Source organism: Anas acuta, chromosome 10, assembly GCF_963932015.1.
Source record: "Anas acuta chromosome 10, bAnaAcu1.1, whole genome shotgun sequence".
In the NCBI taxonomy this organism is placed as follows: Eukaryota; Metazoa; Chordata; class Aves; order Anseriformes; family Anatidae; genus Anas; species Anas acuta.
The window spans coordinates 19,434,935-19,457,787 of record NC_088988.1 but is presented as its reverse complement, the minus strand read 5'-3'; the positions used below and the strand labels follow the sequence as shown (position 1 = coordinate 19,457,787).

General features: G+C 37.2%; 1 long non-coding RNA gene across 13 annotated transcripts in view; it reads right to left on the bottom strand.

Moving 5' to 3' along the window:
• The window catches only part of LOC137861858 (uncharacterized), a 535,363-nt gene that overhangs the window by 188,622 nt on the left and 323,888 nt on the right, over positions 1 to 22,853 (bottom strand). For 12 of the 13 annotated variants that reach the window (XR_011099892.1, XR_011099897.1, XR_011099895.1 and 9 more), the window contains 2 exons: positions 20,096 to 20,161; positions 3,043 to 3,217 (listed from right to left, as the gene is read on the bottom strand). This is a non-coding gene — a long non-coding RNA (uncharacterized lncRNA). The remainder of the gene's footprint in view (positions 1 to 3,042; positions 3,218 to 20,095; positions 20,162 to 22,853) is intronic. The other variant, XR_011099889.1, reaches the window with a different exon arrangement.

The window sequence follows — 22,853 nt, the reverse complement described above, 5'->3', positions numbered from 1 at the left end:
AAAGAAAAAACAATGAGAGCTGTAGCTGATAGGAGAGGAGAAGGAAACAAACATCTGTCACTTTTCTAATTAGTAACTAGATATTAGTGTTTTTTCCGGAGATCTACATGTATGTCTGAAAAGCCCTTTTATTGGTGTAAGAAATGTGTATATGTGCATTGGAGAAAGCAGTTATATCATGAAAGATTTTGCAAAAACTGACAATTTTCTCCCAAAAACATCTGCGCTGTAAGTAAAGGTATCATATATTTGTTTAACTAGCTAGGTAAGATTGTAACATATAACATCCCTGAGATCACCATTAGAAATTGTAGCTTTTCCTGAGATGGCATTTAGAGCCTAACGGACAGAGACAGACCACCTCATCTCCAGACAGCATGGAAGCAGGAGGGGGGGACTGCCCTGCTGGAATTAGCAAAATCCAAGTGTTATCTCCTCCTGTTCTTAAACGTCTGCAGAGTTTACATAGGTCAACACCACTCAGTAACAGCAGCCTCCATGGTTGGGGGGGGCAAGGCTGATTCCAGTACAATTCACAAACCAGGGGCAGCTAGACAGGGCTGTCTGGTGCATGATTCTTGCTTCTATAGAAAAAAAAAATAAAATTAAAAATATATATATATTGTTGCTATAACTTCCAGGAAAAAATTTTAAGGGGATTACAAAAGGATAAAACCATTTTGCATTGGACATTGAAGGCTTGCACATGCTGTGGAGGACTAGAGACATCTGGAAGCAGATTGGAGCCTATTATTCGAGATTAAGAGGACAGCATTTGACCACCCATATTACCACCCCAACTTATTCACATAGCATGCACCTTATCTGCAGAGTGTCAGTTAGTCTGACCCAGCACCAAACCTAACAACAACACTAAAAAGAACCCCCAAATCCAACAATTTAGCATAGAAATCTTTTCAGCCAGCTGTACCCACAAGTTATCCTTTGTCTAATGCAATCAGCAGATACTGACATATTGCAGTACATGCTGCAAGAGTCTCGGGCAGAAAATTTCTGCAATCACAATAGCTCTCAGGAAAAACAGGGAGGTAAGAGCCAAGTTGGTAGCATGGGAATCACAGAATCACAGAATATCCTGAGTTGGAAGGGACCCAAAAGGATCACCGAGTCCAACTCCTGGCTCCACGCAGAACCACCCCAAAATCAAACCATATGTCTAACAGCATTGTCCAAGTGCTTTTTGAACTCCAGCAGGCTTGGTGCCATGACCATTTACCTGGTCTGTTCTCTTTAATTAGTTAAACAAATTGAAAGGCTTCAGGGAAATAAAGACTTCTTTGCTGTTACACTTCAGGCTCTACACTTTCACTGTTATTATCCAGAACATATTACATCATTTTATTAAAGTAACATAAAAATTGTTTTTAAAAAAAATCCATGAGAAAATCCCCAAACCAAATTGAAAAGAAATCCTTCCTTCTGACCACTTCTTTCCCAGACACATCTATCAGTTGCATAACAACAAACAAACAAACAAACAAACAAAAAATGTACAACAACAACAAAAAAAACTGCTTCACAATTCAATCCAAAAGCTAGCAGACCTAATCTAAATGCTACCAAAACTTGGTTGCCCCATCAGGATAAAGATACACCAGGAGTCTTTAATTGAGAATGTCCAACCATCTGCCGTCTCTAACAGAAGTACTAATGTAAACCAAAAGCACTATGGATGCAATACGATTGATCAGGTAGTTGTAAACAGTAAAGCAGTTCTTTTCAGGGTTACCAGAACCATAATCCATTGGAATATAAAAATAAATAAATAAATTTAAAGCCAAAAATAAAATGCAAACTCTTTATGGTGTACAAGAAAAGTAATGGGAGGCAATAGAAAGCTGAATCACAAAACACAGGTGAAGCAGATTTCTTGCAAGACACGCTGCCTAATGAAAAGGTTATCACAGTTGTCCCAGCTAGGTTCTCCCCATGGCTCTCAGATGTCCCTACAGTGAAGCATATTGCAGCACTCCAACCTCATGACCTGGAACTCTGAGGCAACTGCTGTATCTCCAACACAAAGGTCTTAAAAGCAATACCAAGTGCAGGAAAAAGCACACATGCTGCCACCAGCTCTTGAGTACTGAACAAGACCACTTGTATGCTGCACTTCTTTGATATTTGCTCCACTTGGGAGATCAGACACCCTCGCTGCCTTTTAGCCTAGCTGCTACTAGCATCCTTGTCAGCTGCCTTGCTCAGCCAGTCTTCATCCAAGCAGAAATCTCCTTCAGACAGTATTTAAATCCAGATTACCATCAAAAGCAGTTGATAAGTCACTACTCAGAGTTTCGATTTACTTTGCTTGTTTATAAGGTTTGCCAAAAAATGTGAGGTGGCATAGTATTTGAAATGCAGTAAATACTTATGTTCACCTGTTAACTGCTCAGCCACTTAAAAATCTTTGTATGTGCAATGTGGTTTACAACTACTTATATACGAACTAATACAGAGCTATATGGAGAGTACACTACATTATTTTCACTAATATTTTCTTTAGATATTAAGAATATTTAAAAAAAATACTTCTAAGATAAGTATACATTTGACAAGGGAAGAAACTGCTCTTAAATCATTAATAAAAAGGACAGGATATTATTAAGAAAGAATTGCTTTCAACCCTTCTAATTATGACCAAGCAAATACTTCATAGCACTGAAATACTTTGGATCCATAGCAAGCCTTAAGAATGATTATTCTGCCAAGATAGTTATCTGCTAAAATCTGAGACATAATTATGGTCACTGAAACTCCTAATCTTGAAAGACCTTCGATTTAGTTCTTTATGCTATCAATCTCCCTCTCTCTCCCCCCTCTCTCTGGATTTCCTCTATGTTACATTTGGCATGATTAACTGTAAGTGGGGAATAGGTCCACAGAATTACACGCCATCTGAACTGGGACAAGGAAGGATTATTCAGTGCATCATGTAAGAGAGATGTCTTCAGCATTAACCTTAACCTCTTGTGTGCTGGGATATGAGGAAATGACAGAAGAAAAAATTCATTTCAGACGGCTTACCAGATACGCAAGGCAGGCAGGGGGCTGAGCAGACACCTGAAAGCACTGTGCGGTTCTGTGCACACCCTGCACATTGCTGCCATTAAGCCTCTACTGGATGTTGGAGCAGTTTCATCAGAGGAAGCTGGGTGCCAAGCCAAGAAAGAACACCAGCCACGTCACTGGAATCCAGCCACTGCAAGAGATGACAGAATATTGCTAAAACCACTGATCCAGCTGTGCTACCAGTAAGCCAGGCTGACATTCTAGGTATATCATGTTTCTAAACACACCATTATTATTATTACATTCTAATATAATATATTTATTATTATTATTATTAAAATACTAATATTTTTAGAGGATCTTGCTGGCAGCAAGAAAACAAGATCTGAGCTAGATCTGAGCGAAATTTCCAGATCAGGTAACTCAAACACTGTAGCAAACTCACAGCTCCATGTTGCTAGGCTCTATCCAATTTCAAACTATAATGGGGAAAAAACAACAAAACAAAACAAAACAAAACAAAACAAACATCTTACTGTGCCATTACCTTATCTAGCCAAACATATCAGCTTTCTTTGGCAGGCATGACAGAAAGAGTTTGCAAGTCTATAGTCCTCCTTAATTAGAGTCTGAATAGAAATCTGGTTTGATCACTTAATGACCCTTGGGACCATCCCTGATTTTTACATCATTTCTGAAAGTGACTTTATGTTATTTTCATAGAACCATTCAACACATATTGCACAAACAGCTAAGATGTCAGGGTGTTCTCATGGCAGAGAATTTAAGATGACAGTGTCTTGGAGTACAAACTGTTGCCATATGGTTGTATCCTAACAGCAAGAAAAGAAAGCAGGGGTTTCTTTATAAGAAAGATCCATCTGTAATGGGTTATAGGCCCAGCCAAGCAATTCTGCAAACCCGCTGTAAAACATGAACTAAATCTCAAGTGAAAGTAATTGGCTTTTCTCCATCTAGCTCTAGTGCACGTTTAATAAAACTACAGCTAGTAGGCATAGGACAATTGGAGCCCAACAGATCAGCAAGGGAGAAAAATTTTGGGGTACTCTTTCTTTAAAATACGGCATGGGTTAGGGGTGGTTCTGAAATTTAAAAACGTCCTGGTCTTTTCTCATTTATTGAGAGTCATAGAGTGTTGTCAGTCTGTGATGAAATGATTTGATGTTGACAAATGCCAAATTATGAAGCCCTATAGGTAAAAAGAACTTCAATGTCAATGTAATTTAGTAGCTGCTACAATTGTGTGCCAGTATGAAATACTCATCTTGGCAATCATGCAATAAAATAATCAATATTTAATATTATTACTAAAAATATTGCCAAGTTAGATCTTTCAGCTGTTTTATACATAACTCACATGTAGATAGCTCCCATATTTACTTCTGACATGAGAGAAAAATTTTAATAAATACATCTATTTCCTTCCAAATACCAATTTGAAGAAATTTATTTTGCAGAACAATATAGTATAACATTTATGAAATGTTCTTCCCCAAAGTAGAAATTAGTAGTACAGGGTTAATTATTTTGCATCAGATGAAAAAATGGCTCATTTATAGTAGGAAGGTTATAATCATTAATCTGCATAAATATGTAGAACGCTGTGTTATGTATGCCTGCACTGCACTTGTTGTGAGAAGATAACAAAAAAACAACTTCATATTCCAGTGTTATGGGTCATTAATTTTTGAAAGCAACTATCTCCCTCTGTTAAACCCCAACCTATTCTCTCTTCTCCCCTTCCTCTTCATTTTTCTAGAATATGATATCCTTCATGTAAATCTTAATGAATTTATTGACAAAAATGTTTTGAACTATTGGTGAACTCTGTTATTTGCTGTTGGAGACTATTTACTACCTTGCAGGTGCTTCAGGAGGAACTCCATTGGTTTGTATGAGAAGGGAGCAAATGGAAAGCACAGTGTTCATTAAAATGGATCATGCAACCAAGAATCAAATTCTACTTCATTCATGTGGATACTGATTTTTTCCATTTCTGCTACACTGAGCTTAACACAAGAGACTGCGCCAGCAGCTGCATCTATGATATTCAGATTCCTTACCAGAGCTGATGAAATGTCTCTGTAATTCACCATTTGCTTTTTGCTTTAAAGTGACAAGAAAAAAACATATTGTCTGCACTCACTGCCTCTAACCACTGAAAGCTTCTGTTCACAAAACAATTAATTTCTCTCCTTTCTCAAATTAGCTGTTTTTCCTTCATAATAAATTTAAAATCAAACTTAGTAAGAAATTTCTTATTGCATTTTGTTTACTTTCCCTACTAAAATACAAAACAAAACTACAGCTATTGATTCTTACATAGTTTTATTTCAAAACAGGAAAGCTTTTTTCTTTGGTTTCAGTGAACAGTTCCAAGCAGGGACTTTTCATGACTTTTAATGAATTCACTACCTTATTGTTAAGCACTATGCTTATTTTACCTCTTGCCTGAAGAAATTTTGAGAAATCTGTCAGATCCCAATTCTGAAAAAGAAGTCCCAATATTTCCAAAGCATATTTCTGCCCATACTGAAGTTTAATGCTGAGGGTAGTTCATCAAATCAGCCAACTAAAAGAGTAAGATCCCTGACCAAGCAAAGATATAGGACGGTCAGAAGGAGGGTTCAAGTCTTGCAAAAAAAAGGAAAAATAGTGTGGAAAGAAAAGTTAGGGCTTTCCACTGAAGAAAGGCAGGATCCTGTGGGAGATGGATACAAAACTGGTGGTGAGCAATTACAGCTCTGCCTCCCCGGGTGTATGTCACCCATCCCAGAAGTGGAATGTCACAGCCAGTGCCTCCACACAGGGGCCTCGCACTGCATGCAGTCAAGGCTGAATGCCTTCAAAACCACCATCCCTCCACTCACAGAAGCAAGAGCAGTGCCGTACAGAGGCATCATCATTATTTAGAAACACACGGATTTAGATATACCATCAGTCTAGTCATCTGTCAGGCTGCAGCTTTGTTTTAGTTAATTCTACCTCCTGAAAACTTTGCCAACAATTCCCAGTGATGCTATACATGAATCCCACTAGCAGCACAATTATTCAGCAAAGTGAGGAATCCTTAAAGTACAATGCTGTCACTCCCATGAGCCTCAGGTAAATTAAACTCTAAACTGTACAGCGGAGTGAACATCACCAAGATTTTGATTTCCAAATCTTTTAGAGCTTTTAGACCATCTTAAGGTCTGTAATGTAACTGCATTCACCCTTATGTAATGCAATCCCAGACATAATTCAGCATTTTTCCAGTGCTTCCATCCATTTTCCAAATTTTTATTTATTTATTTATTTATTGCTAGAAGTGTCTTCATCACTGGCTAGTGCTGGCTAAGATAAGAAATAAAAGTATCCATTCAGAGGGGCATGATGATAAGCTAGTTGGTTTGGCAGAATTTCCATCCAAATTCTGTACAGGAACATACTCCACATGATTGTTCTCGGTGGGAGTACTATTTCTACACAAATCAAATTATGGCCTGTATGAAGTGTGCTATTTTCAAACCATTCCTTCATTACCTGGTCCTGGGTTCAGGTTTGACAGAGAATACTACATGCAAACGATCACAGAAGGCACAAGCTAACAGTTCCGGACATGTTAGAAGTAGATGGAAGACATTATAGAAACCAACCAACCAAACAAAAACAACAACAAGAAAACCCACAGCTCTGGCATTCCTTAATAGATTAAGCTGACACTGACAATGAGAAACAGCCAAGTCCTACTCCAGGGAGAACAGATGACATAGTATTCAGAAGTGCCAAGGGAAGAGACATCAGAAAATGCACAAGGAGGTGGCTAGAGTCTTCTAACAAGCATTAAGTCCTTAAAAAAAAAAAAAAAAAAAAAGTACTGCACCCGGGAACTGTGCATGAGAACAGGACATCCAATATCTGGCAAGTGACAAGGCATTGACATAAACATCTTTCTGCAGACTGGCAGCTCTGGCAGCTAAAGGCAAGTGTATGAAGTATTTCTTCCCCAAGAGAAGCTGGTGTCTTACTCCTGATCAGGACTTTGCTGAGCTAAACTATACCATCCCATCCAGCACAGCTCAAGAGAAGAAGGTCACAGCCCTAGCAATATTTTTGGATCATATTTCTTTGTGGAGTTATCAAGCCCCAACCTTTTAAGTCACGACACCGAGAGCATAAAGGCTGATCATATTCCTATTAATGGCATACTTAGTGCTGCCACCAGCTCTTCCACTGAACAAGCGCCTCTAAACTCACAAGCCTTTTTGTCATTTATCTCTTTGACTCTCAATGAACAGCAAATTAAAAATTGCACCACTGAGTACCAAAATAACAGAAACTTCCCTTTAGGCACACTGTCAATAAAACTGCTGAAAGTGTGCATTAAACAGACAAGAGCTTCAGACTCATGTTTGACTCAGGTTTCTGTTATGTTACAGAGCTAGGTCAGAATGAAGTGACAACAGAAGCAGTTAGTCCCCAAAAGAACAACCATTCCTCAGACCTGAGCTGATCTCGGTGCTACCTTGACAAAGTTCTTGGCAAAGCAGAAAAACTGTCTGCTGTGTAACTACCTGAGGGAACGGGTGCAGTCCCAATCTCATACCTGGCTGCAGACAGAGTGTGGATCTGACTGTGTCCCTGCAATGGTAAACTGCTTTACTACAGGATGTGTTGCTACTGGCAAAGGTTAGAATCGTTTTTAGAACACACAGTTCATACTTGTCTGAAAAAAAACAAACAAATAAACAAACAAAAAAAACACACACACATACAAAAACACAAATTAATAATGAGTATATGCCATAACGCTATATGCTATATCCTGCAAAAGAATATTTCAACAAGTCTATTGATGTATTCAGGACAAAGGATAAAACAAAAATTTTTACAAGCTCAACAACACATTTTTCTGAGTCTCCTAGACTGCAAGTTCATATGTCTCAGAGACGAGCCTTCATTCAAGTTCTGAGAATGGCTCCATGCATGGGTTGCAGGCCACAAAGATGGAAGCCATCATCCTTGTTCCCAGAACCAGTTTTAACAAAAGTCGGTTATTTTTGTCAAACCATTAGCAAAAACAAACAAACAAAAAATCACTTTAGTCTTTCTGGAAATTTAGGGGATTAAGAATCTAGTGTAAAACATTTTTTCTTATTTCATAATTGCAAGGGAATTTTAAATATTTCACAATACACATCCCTTCTCACAAGATTGGCCAAATTTTACTGCTAGCTATGCTACTATTTGAGTTTTCTTGCTGCTATCAGAAACCCTCAAAATTCAAAACATTTGGCTTCCAAACTTCTACTAAGATTGGCCTCCTTTCCACCTCATTCTTCATAAATAGTTTGTTACAGGTTATCCCATAAAAATCAGAACTTTCTGTCTAGAAGACTTCAGGCAGCTGGTTCTAAAAAAGAAAACCACAAAAATACTAACTCACAGAGGTTGCTGCCCCTACAGTGTTTTCAGTACAGAAGGTTGAAAAATCTTCTAGAAATACACATGCATTTTGTTTTAAAAACCTATTAATCTTCCACATAAATATATACACACACTATAAATACACACACACATATATATACAAATTTGTTTTTCCCTCTCAAAAAAGTAATACTTATTAAACCAGATATGTCTGCTGAAATATTAACCCTATTAGCCATAATTCATGGCTATGGCTTATGTTTCAAGCGGTTTTGTGTGGTTTTTGGTTTTGCTACTTCTTCAGCATGGCTTGGGGAAAGGGACTGTGTATGGCCAGTACTCAGGTTCCAAACTCTCTTTCTAACTACAGTCACCAGCTCCAAAGCAAGAGGAACTACAAGGCTCTGGTCATACAGGATTAAAAATGTTTTTAAAAGTTTGCCAAGTCGATAGCATGTGAATCGATAAATCAATAGCATGTAAATTCTTCAGAGTCATTAATGACATAAATTCAGAGATATATACATCACCTATCAAATAGAATAGCAGTATCTGCCCACCTAACAGCGTAATTTGAAAAGGTTATTATTTTGTTACATACAGTAAAATACAACAGGGATTAAACCACACATTACTACTGAAAAGTTTGGGACATGTTTTTAAATTTTAAAATGTGATTGTTCACCTATGAGGCCTTAAGTTTTTCATTTTAAACATCAATTCAGATTTTATGCTCTGTGATAAATCTAAGCCATTTGTGCAGTTACACGGGCTCATGCACAGATTTTAAAACATCTTTTTATGCAAGTGTCCAGGACACAGACTGCAGCTAGCCTGAAACACAGGAGTTAAGTGAAGCTCATAATGAGGTCATGAAGGTTTTATAATTCTCACAGTTACTCCTCCTTTGAATGAAACTACTAACGGAACTGTAAAAATTAAAATATAGGCATTCGGCTTTCCAGTTGCTGCAGGTGTCCAAACGACAGCTTAGAACATCAACCTTCCCAGGTTGCGCAAAATTCAGAAGGTAATGTCAGACAGAAATCAGAAAGTAAAGTGTTTCAACAGCTTCAAGCTATTTTTGCATTGCCATGCTATATCAGTATTGCTGATAAAAAGAATGTCATATCAGGCTTTCAGCTGATATGAAGTTATACCATTGAATTGTATATAAAAATGAAAATCTAACTATTTGTCAGTTAACTATTAGCCTGAGTTAGTTTCAGAAAAAGATTAAAGTCTAATGGACTGCCTTGATCATGCAGGTGTAATGTGAGACTAATTCAAAAATGGTTTGCAATAGGAATTTTTTACACTATTTTTAAAACTTTTTCTGGGCATTTGTTAAGAATTCACACAAACTGATGGTGGAGGAAGCTGTGTTCCTGGGCTCAGCTGTAAGACTGCAATGGTCCTACAAAATCCAGAAACAATGTTACACATTCTTGAACTCCATTAATTTAGTTGCTTTAGTTGCTAGTTCACAGGCTGGTAAAGGAAGAATTAAGTCTGAACCCCCTTCTGAATCAGAAGAAAGTGGAATCTTCAAATGCAATGGCAGCCAAAAAATTGATGACATTAATCACACTCAGTTTTGTTCCAGGAGTTTTTAATTGTAGCACAAATATTTGATGCACCTAAAATAATGTGAAGAATTACTCAGCTGATTTATATTTCTGTGAAACCTCTCGAATCATGAACTGACAGAATATCAGCAAAAAAGAGCAATGATACAAAATGAGATCACAGAGAATAAATGGTTTCATTGTCTCAGTGTTGATTGTGAAACTGTTCAGCATGTAACTTTCCTCAATAGAATTTTCTTCATTAACAAAAAATACAGATTGTTTAGAGTGTATCTTCAGAGCCAGTGAAACACAAGTGAAATGCATCTGCTAAAAAGGCGGTTGATTAACTTCACCTAATTCCAGGTACATATATTAGTGACGAGGTGTAAAGAGGGAATGTATCCCAGACTGACAACAGCCAATGCAAATGCTGGACATATATTCTGTTTCCTCATCTGTACACAATCCTTTGTTATTCCATTTTCATCACCTTTATTATCTATGCTAGCTGGCAGCTATCAATACATTCATGTTTTCAATTTACTCTCAAGGCAAGCCTCCAAAGAAACAAATGTCTGGGTAAGATAATACTACCAGGCATAGCATACAGGAAAGTAGGTAGTCAGAAGAGAAATTGCTGGGTTTAAAAATAGATTAAGAAATAGAAAACAAAACAAAACAACCCACAAGAAAATAATAATAATACTAAAATAACTCCACCAGAATACAGGAATAAGCTTTCAACAGTGTGTTGAAAAAACACTCTGTTATGGAAGCTCTGTTTATTCCATGATCATCGGTTATCTAGGAAATGGAACATTCAGGTGTTAAAGGAAGGTGCCAATGGCTGATAAACACAAACCTAAACCCTTATTAAACAATAATACAGCATATAAATCCTCAAGAGAAAATAGGAAAACACTGAAAGCACTCGGTGAAAGACCATGCTGACAAAGTTGTATCATGCACTGAAAATGTGGGCCCAATTTTGATCATTTCAAGTTTCTTCAGAATCTGTAATCATTCTGAAAAACTGACACAGATCTTCTCAATGTGCGATACCAATCAAAAAAAGCAAAATAAGACTGGCAAGCACTCGCAACATCTGAAAACTCCAGCAACTGGAAAAAGCAGTATTACTTAAGGATTATACAGCAGAATTTGTGTCAACTGAAATATATTCCAGGCCCTTCTTACAATGGCGTGCCCTTGAGGGCTTCAAGATCCCACGAGGCTCTTTGTTCACCTTAATACTGTTATCAGGACAAGACCAACACAGGCTGGCCCTGGGTTTTCTGGAAGCACGCCTACACCTGTTTTCAGGGAACGAAGACCCTGGAGGAGACACTACAGACATGGATCAAACTACATCCAGCCTGATGAGATTTGGGCAATATACGTTCTCCAGAGAACATGGCAAAATGGGGGATGTATTAAAAAAACTAATGCCAGTTGAAACTATCCTGCCAGTAGAAGTACAGTTGATCTTCAGCTGGAGTTCATGTACAGGTATTTTGAAAGCAAAAGACGTTTCAAGATTAGGAAGTCTCTTAAGCATCTTTAAAACACTCATGAATGTATTAATAGGAGAGATACCGAAAGGAAATATCACTGTCTTTATTTTCATGAAACAGAGCATTATAGCAATGGGTGATACCCACTCACAGAAGATAACTGTCTTTTATAGGTGCGAAAGTCCTACTGTATAATTTATACATCAGGGTCATCTTTTAGCTTAATGCTCAGTTTATGTACCATCACAATGTTTTTACAGATTATATATTATTTTTATATTTTATTTATATATTAATATAATATAGATAATACATATTATATATTATTTATATATATATAAGTATATATTATAATATAATAATATATTGTAATATATATATAATATTATATATTGCCATCTTCACAGTTTATGTCACAGTGTTATAAACAAGTAATTTATGGCAAAGCCAGCAAACTTTCTTAGAGATTATTTTTTTTTTTTTACCTTTAGTCCCAGAGACAGAGACAGAAAACATCTCTAGCATTCAGCTAAAACAAATTACATTTTCAGACATAAGTTATTTTTTTAATAATCTGTTTTTATAAAGGATTGGATGGTTTCAAAATTACCAAAATTAGACATTTTGATTTTCTTAAATAAGATTTTTTCCTCTCCCAATCATCTTTTCAAAAGCATCATCAAAATTCTGGTCTCCTACTAATTCAAAGAAAACCAGAACATTTGAAGGAGATTGCAACCATTTCACACCTGCCTGTTCTTAGACAGAGTAACTGAGCATCTTTAATGTTATTACTGTAACTAAATCTCAGTGAATATTTTACTGATTTCTAAGATAGCATCCCAGGACTCTACATCATAGTTAGAGTCATCTGTATGACATCTTTTGCTATCCTTTTACTAATGCCAACAGAATATAAAGTATATTCTGTGTGACAGGAAGGGAATGACTTTGCCTTTGTATAATTCTTTTGCTGCCCAGAAAGTACAATAGATCAAAGGGGTCTTGGATGGCTCGTCCATTCAAACAGAAATACTGAACAGATATATTACTAATCTGTCATTCCTTGTTCATACTTCATGACTTGTTAGAATGTCATTTACTGACTGTATCCCCTTTTGTTTATTTCGTTTGTTTGTTTTCAAAGACAGAAGCACTGTACAACTGCTCATATGTGTACAAAAAAAAATAAAAAATCCAAGAAGGAACCCATTTGTAATGCGGAAGTCACAAAGAAGTTTACATGTACAAACACATGCTCAAATAAGTAAGTAAATTTCCCCCAGTCAGAGATAACAGCACTCTTCTTCAGACAAGTGTCCTACAATAAGATATAAATCTTCCTCCTTCTTATTTCTTCTAACAAATTGTAACAGAAACACTGTGATTAGTTTACTCAAAATAAGCTATGATAGATTTTGCTTAAAAAAGATACAATTTACTCTCAGAGAGAAAACTATTTAGCTGTAATAAAACCTACAGAGATTCTGTAGAAACACAGAAGACCAGACAAGGACAATGAGATCAATAATAGCAATCCTGCTATTTTTATAATTCTTACTTTAACTGTATTCAAATACTTAATATCTACAGGTGGATACTACAGAACTATGAAACGAAAAGAGATTTTAAGAAATTCAAAATATTGGTTTCATTTTCAGTGATTTTCAAAGCAGCATTAAAAATATATATATTCTTCTTATAAAAGCCTTCTGCCATGCCAATCTAAGGAACTCTTTTTCTTGGAATGACTCCAAATCCTGTTAACGTTGTGCATCTCTGAGATTAATAGTGATGTAAAGTGAGCTGTGAATTTTATTACGAGAATGTACTGATGTATTGTCTAGGGGCAGCAATTAAGTACTGGCAAGTATTTCTATGTCCTAATTCCTGGTAACAAAAATTCAGAGGCTTGAAACTAGTACTTGGGTAGAATATAAAGTTTGACCTGGAAATCAGGAGCCCAATACACAACAGGTCTCTTCATTAATAGTACGCTGAAGTTATTTCTGTGTGCTAGTTTTACCTAGAACAGCATCCTGCTGACATGAAAGTTTCTTTGCACAATTCGACATACTACTTTAATTTTGAAAACTCATTTTGCTGTCATTTCATCTATTACCCCCAAACTCCTTTGGGACTTAAATCCTTTGCAAAAGTCAACCGACTGGAAAAAGGATTTCATATCTTAAGAGACACAGCCACACATAGGCCTGCCATGCCAGATGGCTTATATAGGACATATATATTCCTCACCCTTCTGCAACAACATTTCTCTTTTCTGACATCCATCTCCTCCTTCTCTAATATTACAGTATCACTAGTCAGGGAACTAGGGAGGAAAAGTACAGGCTATCGTCCACTTTAAATTCATTGCTTGCTTATTGCGTGTTACTCAATAAATGAAGCATAAATACATCCTTCACACAACAATTCTTGAGGACTCCCCTACCCGTGCTTTTCTGTAGATACCAATGTTATCTCTAAGAGTCTGGCTGGCGCTGGGCAGAGTGAGATGAGAGTCTGGGACATCAGTGGGACGTCACACACATAAAGACATGCAGCACTACTACCTGCTGCAAAGCAGACACACAGGCAGCTTACATGCGGCTGCACACAATAACCAAAATTTATTTTGTTTGTTTTGGATCATTAGTAGAGAAGTCAACATACCCCATGCACACCAGCTGTCGGTGGCTATCTAGAGAATGCTTCACTAAGCACAGAACTGTAGAACTTAGAGATAAAAATGAGCCAGACCAGGCCTTTTCAGAGTAAAATCGCTTGTTACACAGCCCCTTGCCTACAGCTTTGCCAGTTTAGTTTTAAAAGCCTGATAATAAAAAGTAGCTGATATTCAGCTTACCTTTCCCTCTGTCTTAACTTCATCATGATTCTGCTAATTATGTTACCATGTTCCACACTAATTGGTGTTCACACTTGGCCAATTCAGCTACAGCTGGTCAAATTTACTGTCACACACCCAGCACAACTTGGGATTTCTTAGAATTCCAGTTGTGTTAGTTCAGCATTGACTATAAAAGGGAAAATGAAAATACAGCCACTATTTTCCACTGTTCTTTTCCTTTTTCCAGTGGTCTATGGTAAAGGAAAGACAGTCACAATTAGTATTTATCTACTCCCCCCAACCCTTCCACCTGTGTTAATTAGCTTAAACTACCACAGATGTATTTAGGCATTGTCATAACAGAAGAAAATTATGAGCAGAGAAAAGCCTTCCACTCACATCCCACCTATCCACCACCCTGCCTCTAGGCATCTCAGAAAAATTTGCTACTAGCAATTTTATTTGTGCTGCTATTATCAGATATTGCTGTATTTCACCAAGAAAAGAGCAGTCTGCAAATAATAATAATAAAAAGACACATAAATATACAGGAAGGCATTCTAAAATGAGCTGTAATTACTCTGTGGTACTAACATCTCCCTCACTATGAATATAATTGTTTCACTAATTCAAGGTATGATTGTGAGCTTATATGACACATCTGTGATGCAGGCAATTGTTAGAACCCGTTGTACAGAACAGGAGGCCAAGTGACGTTTCCAGGCTATCTGTATTAAAGCACAAATCTTATCTCATACTAACACCAAGTCACAGAAAATTTCTTCTGCTGAAAATTGTTACAGAGTTCTTGTAGATTTTCCAAAGTGGTAGGGTTTAAATAGATGACCGGTTACTCTCACACAAATACCTTGCCACTACACTACCCAGCCAGCACCTTTCTCCCACTGTTTAATTAGCAAGAACACACCAATTTCCATTTTAGTATGTCAAAGAAGACAGCACATCTGTGAGAGGCGCAGATTAAGATAAGGTCTATTTCACCTACATCAGAGGACAGGGAGTAACTAATGTAGGTTAACAGAGCAATCTTTTAAAAAAATCTCCAAGCACACTGACAAGAAAATGACTTTTGCCTGAGGCAAGCATGTGGTTTGTGGGATCTCCCCAGTCACTTCTGCACCTCTCCATATTTACCTGTGAAAAGTATCTCCTTCATCTGAACAGCTGTATGCAACAGGAGGCACATCAAACCAGTGCAGAAAGGCAATGCGGATTTGGTGAGTACTATATCTATTTTAGCACCACATAAATTCACAAAGTAGGTCTTGATCTAACCTGGGCATATGCTGGTTTCTACAGGCTCAAAATCAGGCACAAGAGCCACAGGGCAGAAATCCCGCTGGCAGGGAAAGGTAGAGCATGAAGCACAGCAACTGCCAAGCAGAAGGCACCAAAGGATACATCATCGTCACTTCAAATGTGTCAAAAAGTGTTGTAATAAAATACTAAATAATATTTATTTTTGTTTATTGTAAAAGGCTTCTATGGAATCAAATATTACTGAGAAAATTATTAATTATTTAGAAGGTTGGTGTGATTTTAGCAGAATCAAACTAACATTGTGGTAAACATCAGATAAGCACTAAGCACCTTTCCTTGCCTGGTTTTCAAGGATTTGCAACGATCACTTGAGAAAACTCCTTTATGTAGCTGTCCACCATGGTTGTTTTTCAGACTTTCCCTCTACATGCAAAATAAACTGAAGAAGCCAGGATGGAAGAGCAATGATTTTTCTTTTCAGTGTTTTTGTTTGTTTGTTTGTTTGTTTGTTTGTTTGTTTTGGAGACAAGAATTGTAAACCCAGCCGGGAGTGGGCTGTATTCATTCCAGTTCCCACGAGACTCCTCGCACAGAGCCACACAGCCGGTGCATCTTTCCTGGGAAGCTCCTTCAGGATCTGTTGTGCCCTTAGAGGGGCCCAGGGCCAGGCAGGTGACGTGGCGGCCTCTGGCAGCCTGCTGCTTCACAACACTCTCCTGCCAACGTTGTCAAAATGCTATCATTTAGCACAGCTTGCTTCAAAGAGCTATCCATGAGAACGCATTGCTCTGAAGTCTGCCACCAGCGGTTGCTAAGATTCAGAGGGCAAATGGAGCTCAGGCACCAAACCGCATCACTGCTAATTCCTTGACAGGAAATGTTGGGTAACCAGCACCTGTACAGCCGCGTACTAACCCCTGGGATTGGGTGCCCATGCCCAGGGACTGGCAGCAGGGCCTCTGTGAGGAGAAGCTGGGGCTGCCCCAGGCCCACCGCAGTGAGTTCTGGAAGGTTCCAGAGGTTTCCATAGTGCTGCTGCAGCTGAGCCAAGAATGCCCAGGGAAAGACAGAGCTGGCATCTGACTGGATTCCAGCACCCTCACACACACCAAACGCTGTTACACCACACATCTTGCCCCAGCAGTAAGAAAAAATGGCAAAATCCAGATTCAAAGGGCTCTGCTTCAGTGCCTGTGAGTACTGCTAAATAAATAATTCAGCTATCAAACACCTTTAGCATACACGCTCACCTAGAATTATTTGCACAACTCTGAACTGCTTGGGTGCTAGTCAAATGCTCTTAAACACAGAAATCAATCCGCTACTTTCATTTTTGAAAATTCTTGAGAGATCATTTTATACAGTATTTAATAAACTATACCTAAGACACAATAATATGCCATTCCTATCTTTTATGTTGTATGACACCATTTTTTGTGTGCATGCAGTATTTAATTTTATTTCTTCATTCAAAGTAGTAATTGATATTATACATTACTATAACAGACCAAATGTCACCCTTTTTCCTTCATGCAAATGAAGATTTGACATTGATAATGAAGAAGAATGCATAATAATAACAATAACCATACTGGCCTATACTTAGCGATACAGGGAATACCTCACATCTGCACAGAATTGTATGGGCTGTGATAAAGTTCCCATCTATACAGACTATTTTCAACCAGCTGGAATCCAAAGAGATAGAAGGACGTATTTTGGAAAGACATGAAGACACGGCAGGCCTTTAAACCGCGCAATTACCTGAATAAAAGAGGTGGAACCGGGGATTTCAATTTCAGTCTTGTAGCAAGATCCCAAGACATAAACGAGGAAAGCTGTGCAAAGCAGAATTTACCTCTCAAACTGTTCTAAGCTCATTGAATCCCCAAAGGGACAGAAACCAGGAAAAGGCAGTTAGGTATTTTTGGTGTTTCTAGGATGGCAATACTGCCTTCAGCTACAGATTCATACCAACACAGTGATTGTCAAACCTTTTGGGCTTTGATTTTTCAGAGATGATCTCACAGCTCTACTGAAGTACATTCCTGTGCTGTGGGTGTTGTGGTTGACACAGTGAAATTGCATTTGCATCCAAACCATCTACATTTAAAGTAGTTTTTGTTCCTCTACTTCTCTAGGATGTGTCTCCACACAAGAGCAGTTCCAAGCATAAAGTTTGGTTTGGATGTCTATAGCAGAGAGCTTCCCTGAACACTGGGATTCAAGACTGCTAGTATTTGCCTAATGTATCTTGATAAAATGTTATAGTAGATTCAGATTCAAGTGTTTGTAAAAATCTATTTACCTTTGTGTTGGCCCATTATTATTTCAAGGCCCAGTCCACTCACTTGTTTTTGATGTTAGAGTTCAGACACCAAAATTACTGATTACAGTTTCTGATTTTTCAGACAGTGTTGCATTTTTTTAAAGCAATTTTAATTTTAAAATGCAATGTATCATTTATGTAGAACTGGCAACAGCATGAATGTAAAGCTAAAAGAAAATGATCAGACCACATAAAGTTAATAATGTGGTACTAGCAAGAACATTTAATTGATTTACAGTGCAGCTCAATATATAAGCACTGTACTATGAGTAAAGCTATAAGGTAGCCCATTAGTTCTTAGTGGGCCTCCTCAAGAGCTCCATTCACAATCCTATTAATTAGATTGGGTCCTTCAGTGTCTACCACTCCTATTTAAATCACTTGTTTCCCATTATGCTGTGTACTATGCACTGCAAGCCCATAAAATCAGGTATTAATATTTCTATCAGTGAGGCTTCTGGAAGTCAACTTTAATTATCATAGGTGAAATCTTCCTAATCCTTGCAAACAAAAATGATTAAAACACAATGAAGTAGTGACTCAAGGAGGGATAGTGTTAAACACTGGTATATGTTATGTCCAAATATCATAAAGTTTATTCCTCTCAGTAGGAAAGAACATTTGATCTATATATTTCTTTTAAATGCCAGAAAACGTGACATATTTTTTAAAGTAAATTCAGATACTGCCTTGATAAATTTAAGAGCCTTTCAAGTTCTTTAAATACTGCATTTTTCATCATATACCTTCTAGACTTTGTGATCCAGTTCACGTGAAAAATAAGACAGACTATATATACGGCTAAAACTGATGGCAATATTTGCTAAATGTGCCACATGCACAAAATAATTATATAAAATTACATTTAATTATTTTTAACAGTTAGCTATTCACTCAAATTAAATACTTCAATATAAAATGAATGATTACATTATTTAATGTCAGGCTCCTCACTTATATTTGAGAATGGCTTTAATTTGCAAAGTAATATTCACAGATTATCAAACTCAGCTTCAACAAATAAAATAAAGCAAACAAGATAGGCTTAAACAATAATAAAACAATTACAAATCAGATGCTGTCTACATGCCTGTGGAATATAAACAGCTGTTTCCTGTTCTTTTCTTTTTCTTTTTTTTTTTTTTTAACATGCTACAATTAAATGTCCTTAACAATTTGACAAAATAATTTTATAACAATTTAAAATATTGCCTGTAAATAAATCTGACAAGCAATGAAGAAAAGGGTTCTTGGTACCATTTCAAATCATACTTGTTTTTCCACACAAACAACAAAATTTGGAATTTCAGTTTTAAACATTATCGTCTGTGATTTGTGATACCTAAAAGAATACGAGAGAACAGCAATCTTCCAGGCTGACACCCAGCTCCAGCTGAGGTTCACATATATTTCACTTACATTCACTTGCCTGTGGTTTAGCTCTGCTACTTGTTTTGATTTGAGAACACCACCATAATCCAAAATAACAAAATCCCCTTTCACCAACCATGCTAACTAAAAATATCAAAAATCAACACCATGGAATCCAATGCCTCTCATACACACACATAGCCTGTTCAGGGGATTCAACCTCACAAATTATCTATCAGATTGGGATTTAGAAAAAAGATTAACAAGTGATGCCGACAGTAAGAACTTTCATATTACATTATATAGAATACAAAAACATAAACATCACCAAAGCCTTATATTATGGTATAAATCCTCCAATGGACAGTATTTAAATTTAAAACAAAGCAAATCTGCACTGGCAATTTATCCCAGGTAGGTATTAGTACACTTCTTGTGCTGCCTTGTGAAACAGATGGTGCTTGTTGCTCTTGGGTCAAGAACATTGCCTCTCCGGTACCATTGTTTTAATTGTCTCCCATCTTATACTGCTTAAATCCATCTTACTGGGACATTGTATGCAACCGAGAGAGAAATAAAATACTTTAATTTAATCACTTAACACAGAATTTTTATCGCTTAAATGAAAACAGGATTTCAATTACAGTGAAATCAACAATTTGTTGGGTCAGCACCATGCTAAAGACAACTAAATCTTGCACATGAGAAGGAGGAAAATGCTTACCGTATTATCTCTGAATTATAGGAGAAGCATTGCTTCAACTCATTGCTGGGCAGCATTTAGGAAATCCTAAAAAGAGACAAATTGAAAGAGATAAAAAGCTATATCCTGCTATGAAGTTTAATGTGAAATTCACACAGATGCCAACAGAGAGCTCTCTGTCACAAAATGGCAGGTTTGAAGCCAAATGCAGAAGTGTTAATGATACCTGGAAGATTATGTCAGCTTTTGAGATTCTAAAATTAAAGAACCTCACAGTAGGGGCTACTATGAAAAGTTTGGTTACATTTGCAAATGATGTATATTGAAGATGTAAATTAAGGTGCACCTTAATCTACTATCCCTCTTAAAGTCAATGAAAATCAATCTGTTGAAAAAAGTCTTACAGTTTCTCTCCAGATATAGCATTATTAAGCAAAGCACCAAGCAGGAATAGAAAATAAAAAATACATCCTAGTAGCTGGCAAATCTCCTTTACACTGTATACTAGTGCCACAGCTTCGTATGGGTACATATTTTGCTGTACCCATATTTTCACATTTAACTGTAGTTCTTTTGCACTAGCTTTGAAAATCTCTGGTACTCTTGGAACACATAAAGTTATTAATTGGGTTGTCCAGTCAGGATTGAGTCTGAAGGGTTACTCTGTATTTCCATATGCTACGTCTTATATCAGAAGTATGCAGTGCTCTATTTCTGTAATTGCGTTGTTCAGGAACACTGAAGAACTGTTGGATTGAACGTGTATCTCTTTACAGCACGTCAGTCAAGGCCTCTAAATATAACATTAAACTTCAGCAGCATTCTCGCAGGGCAGTACTTCTTAGTAAGCACTTATGGATGGATTTGGGAGGCTGTAACTGCAGTGAAGAGCCAAGGCTACTCATACTATTGCTGTGACAACAAAGAAGGTCTAGGACTGCTTACCCCCAGCTGCTGTGCCTTTTTAGGAGGCAGCATGAGCTGTTTTAGAGCTTCAAGAAAAAGGCATAGACCTTGAATTAGTTTACATAATCATTCTGATACTGCTGAAATCTATATAACACTGATGAGATATTTCATTTATTCCATTCGGGTGGAAGAATCTTGAAGTCTGGAGTGGTTTGTATGATTTCATATGCTTCCCACTGTCACCTTTCACCTTCAGCAAAATCATTTACTGTCTTTTACTCTACTAGTTTATTAATTTGATCAAGGGCAAAGGATATGTAGCGTGTTCCACCAGTTAATAAAGTTTATAAAGCACTAGGGGATCTACTTGGATGAAAATCATCATAGAAATGCAAGACTTAATCAGACCAAAACCAGCCTCTAATGCCAGAGAGATGTAAAACTCATTTAGAAATTAGAAAGGGTGGCTGAGCAAGCAGCCAAAATTGAAAAATTGCATTATGAGACGTAGGTACAAAGGCATTTAACCTAAGTTAAAGTTAGTCTTTTAAGGTTTAAAAAGAAAATACTGCGAAATGCACCTGACTTGGGTAGATGGATGGATACTTGGAAGCAATGGATGTATTCTGCTGATCATAAGAATTTACAAATGGGCAAATGGGAGATATGTCACATTCGCCCAGAAGATTTGATACAATGAAAAATATTTAAACATTGGATATTTTAAACTCTATTTAAATTTATTTAACCTCTTTAAACTCTTTAAATTTATTTAAACTCTATTTATATTTAAATTCTAACATTACAAAGTAGGAATTACAATAGAAGTGACAAAAATAGAGACCTTTAAAAGAGCACTGTGTAATCCAGTGATCATTGAAAGAGTAACCTACAAGCCAGTCAGAGCAGATGCACTAGATGCATGGTTGTATGATTGGAACAGGTCTGGACTACTAGACATGCGTAGAAAGCAACTTAGTAGAAACATATCCATATGTATAACATCATTTTCTTAATGTCAATAAAGTATTAACATTCAAAAGGAGCATACAAATAAAACACTAACTTTACTGCAGTTGGTAAATTCCCTGGCTTGAGTTTTTGGTAAACAAATTGGGTAATGGAACAAGTGTTATTACAGTGCCATCTAGTGCAGACAAGGCATTTGAGTGAAGATGGCTGATGGGAGAAATGTCTGCAGTCACACCAACATCACCACTTGCCCCAGGAAGGGGAAAGCCACTGCTCTGGGAGCTAGAGAGGCCATCCTGCTTTTTGCTCAGATTTAGGGGATCCAGCTCAGAGAGCAATTAGCAAAGTATTTCTATTATTGTATTTGGGTGAATTGTTGCTCTGAGGATCAGCATCATGCATTTCGCATTTTCAAGTATCTAGATTATGCGCTGGACTACCCTTCTTCATTACAGTCACTTGCTCCTCCCTCAGTCACACAACAGAAAAGAGCTTTGTGCTGACAAACAAAAAGTGCTCTGAACATGAGAAAAATAAAAGGCTGATTTGCCTGAGTGAGAAAAAGCTATGGTCAGTTTAACAAATGATAGTCAGCAAAATGCTCGCAACAATTCCCAGTTCATACATGGTGGTACTTGGGCTCTTTCCAGCATTGTACTGGCCGGCGCATTTTGAGATGTGATTGCAATTGTTCACAGATAGAGGAAGCCCGTTTCTCTCCTGGTATTTCAAAGACTGTCAGGGTGGTTGATGCATCATGTGACAGACTTTAGAATCTACCACACAACGCTCACAGTTAACCTCACATTGTGAGATACAGTGGTTAACTGCCAGTGTTACAAGGTAGATTCTAAAGCCTATTCTAGGCTTGTTTCAGGCTCTGCTCAAACTGTCTGAC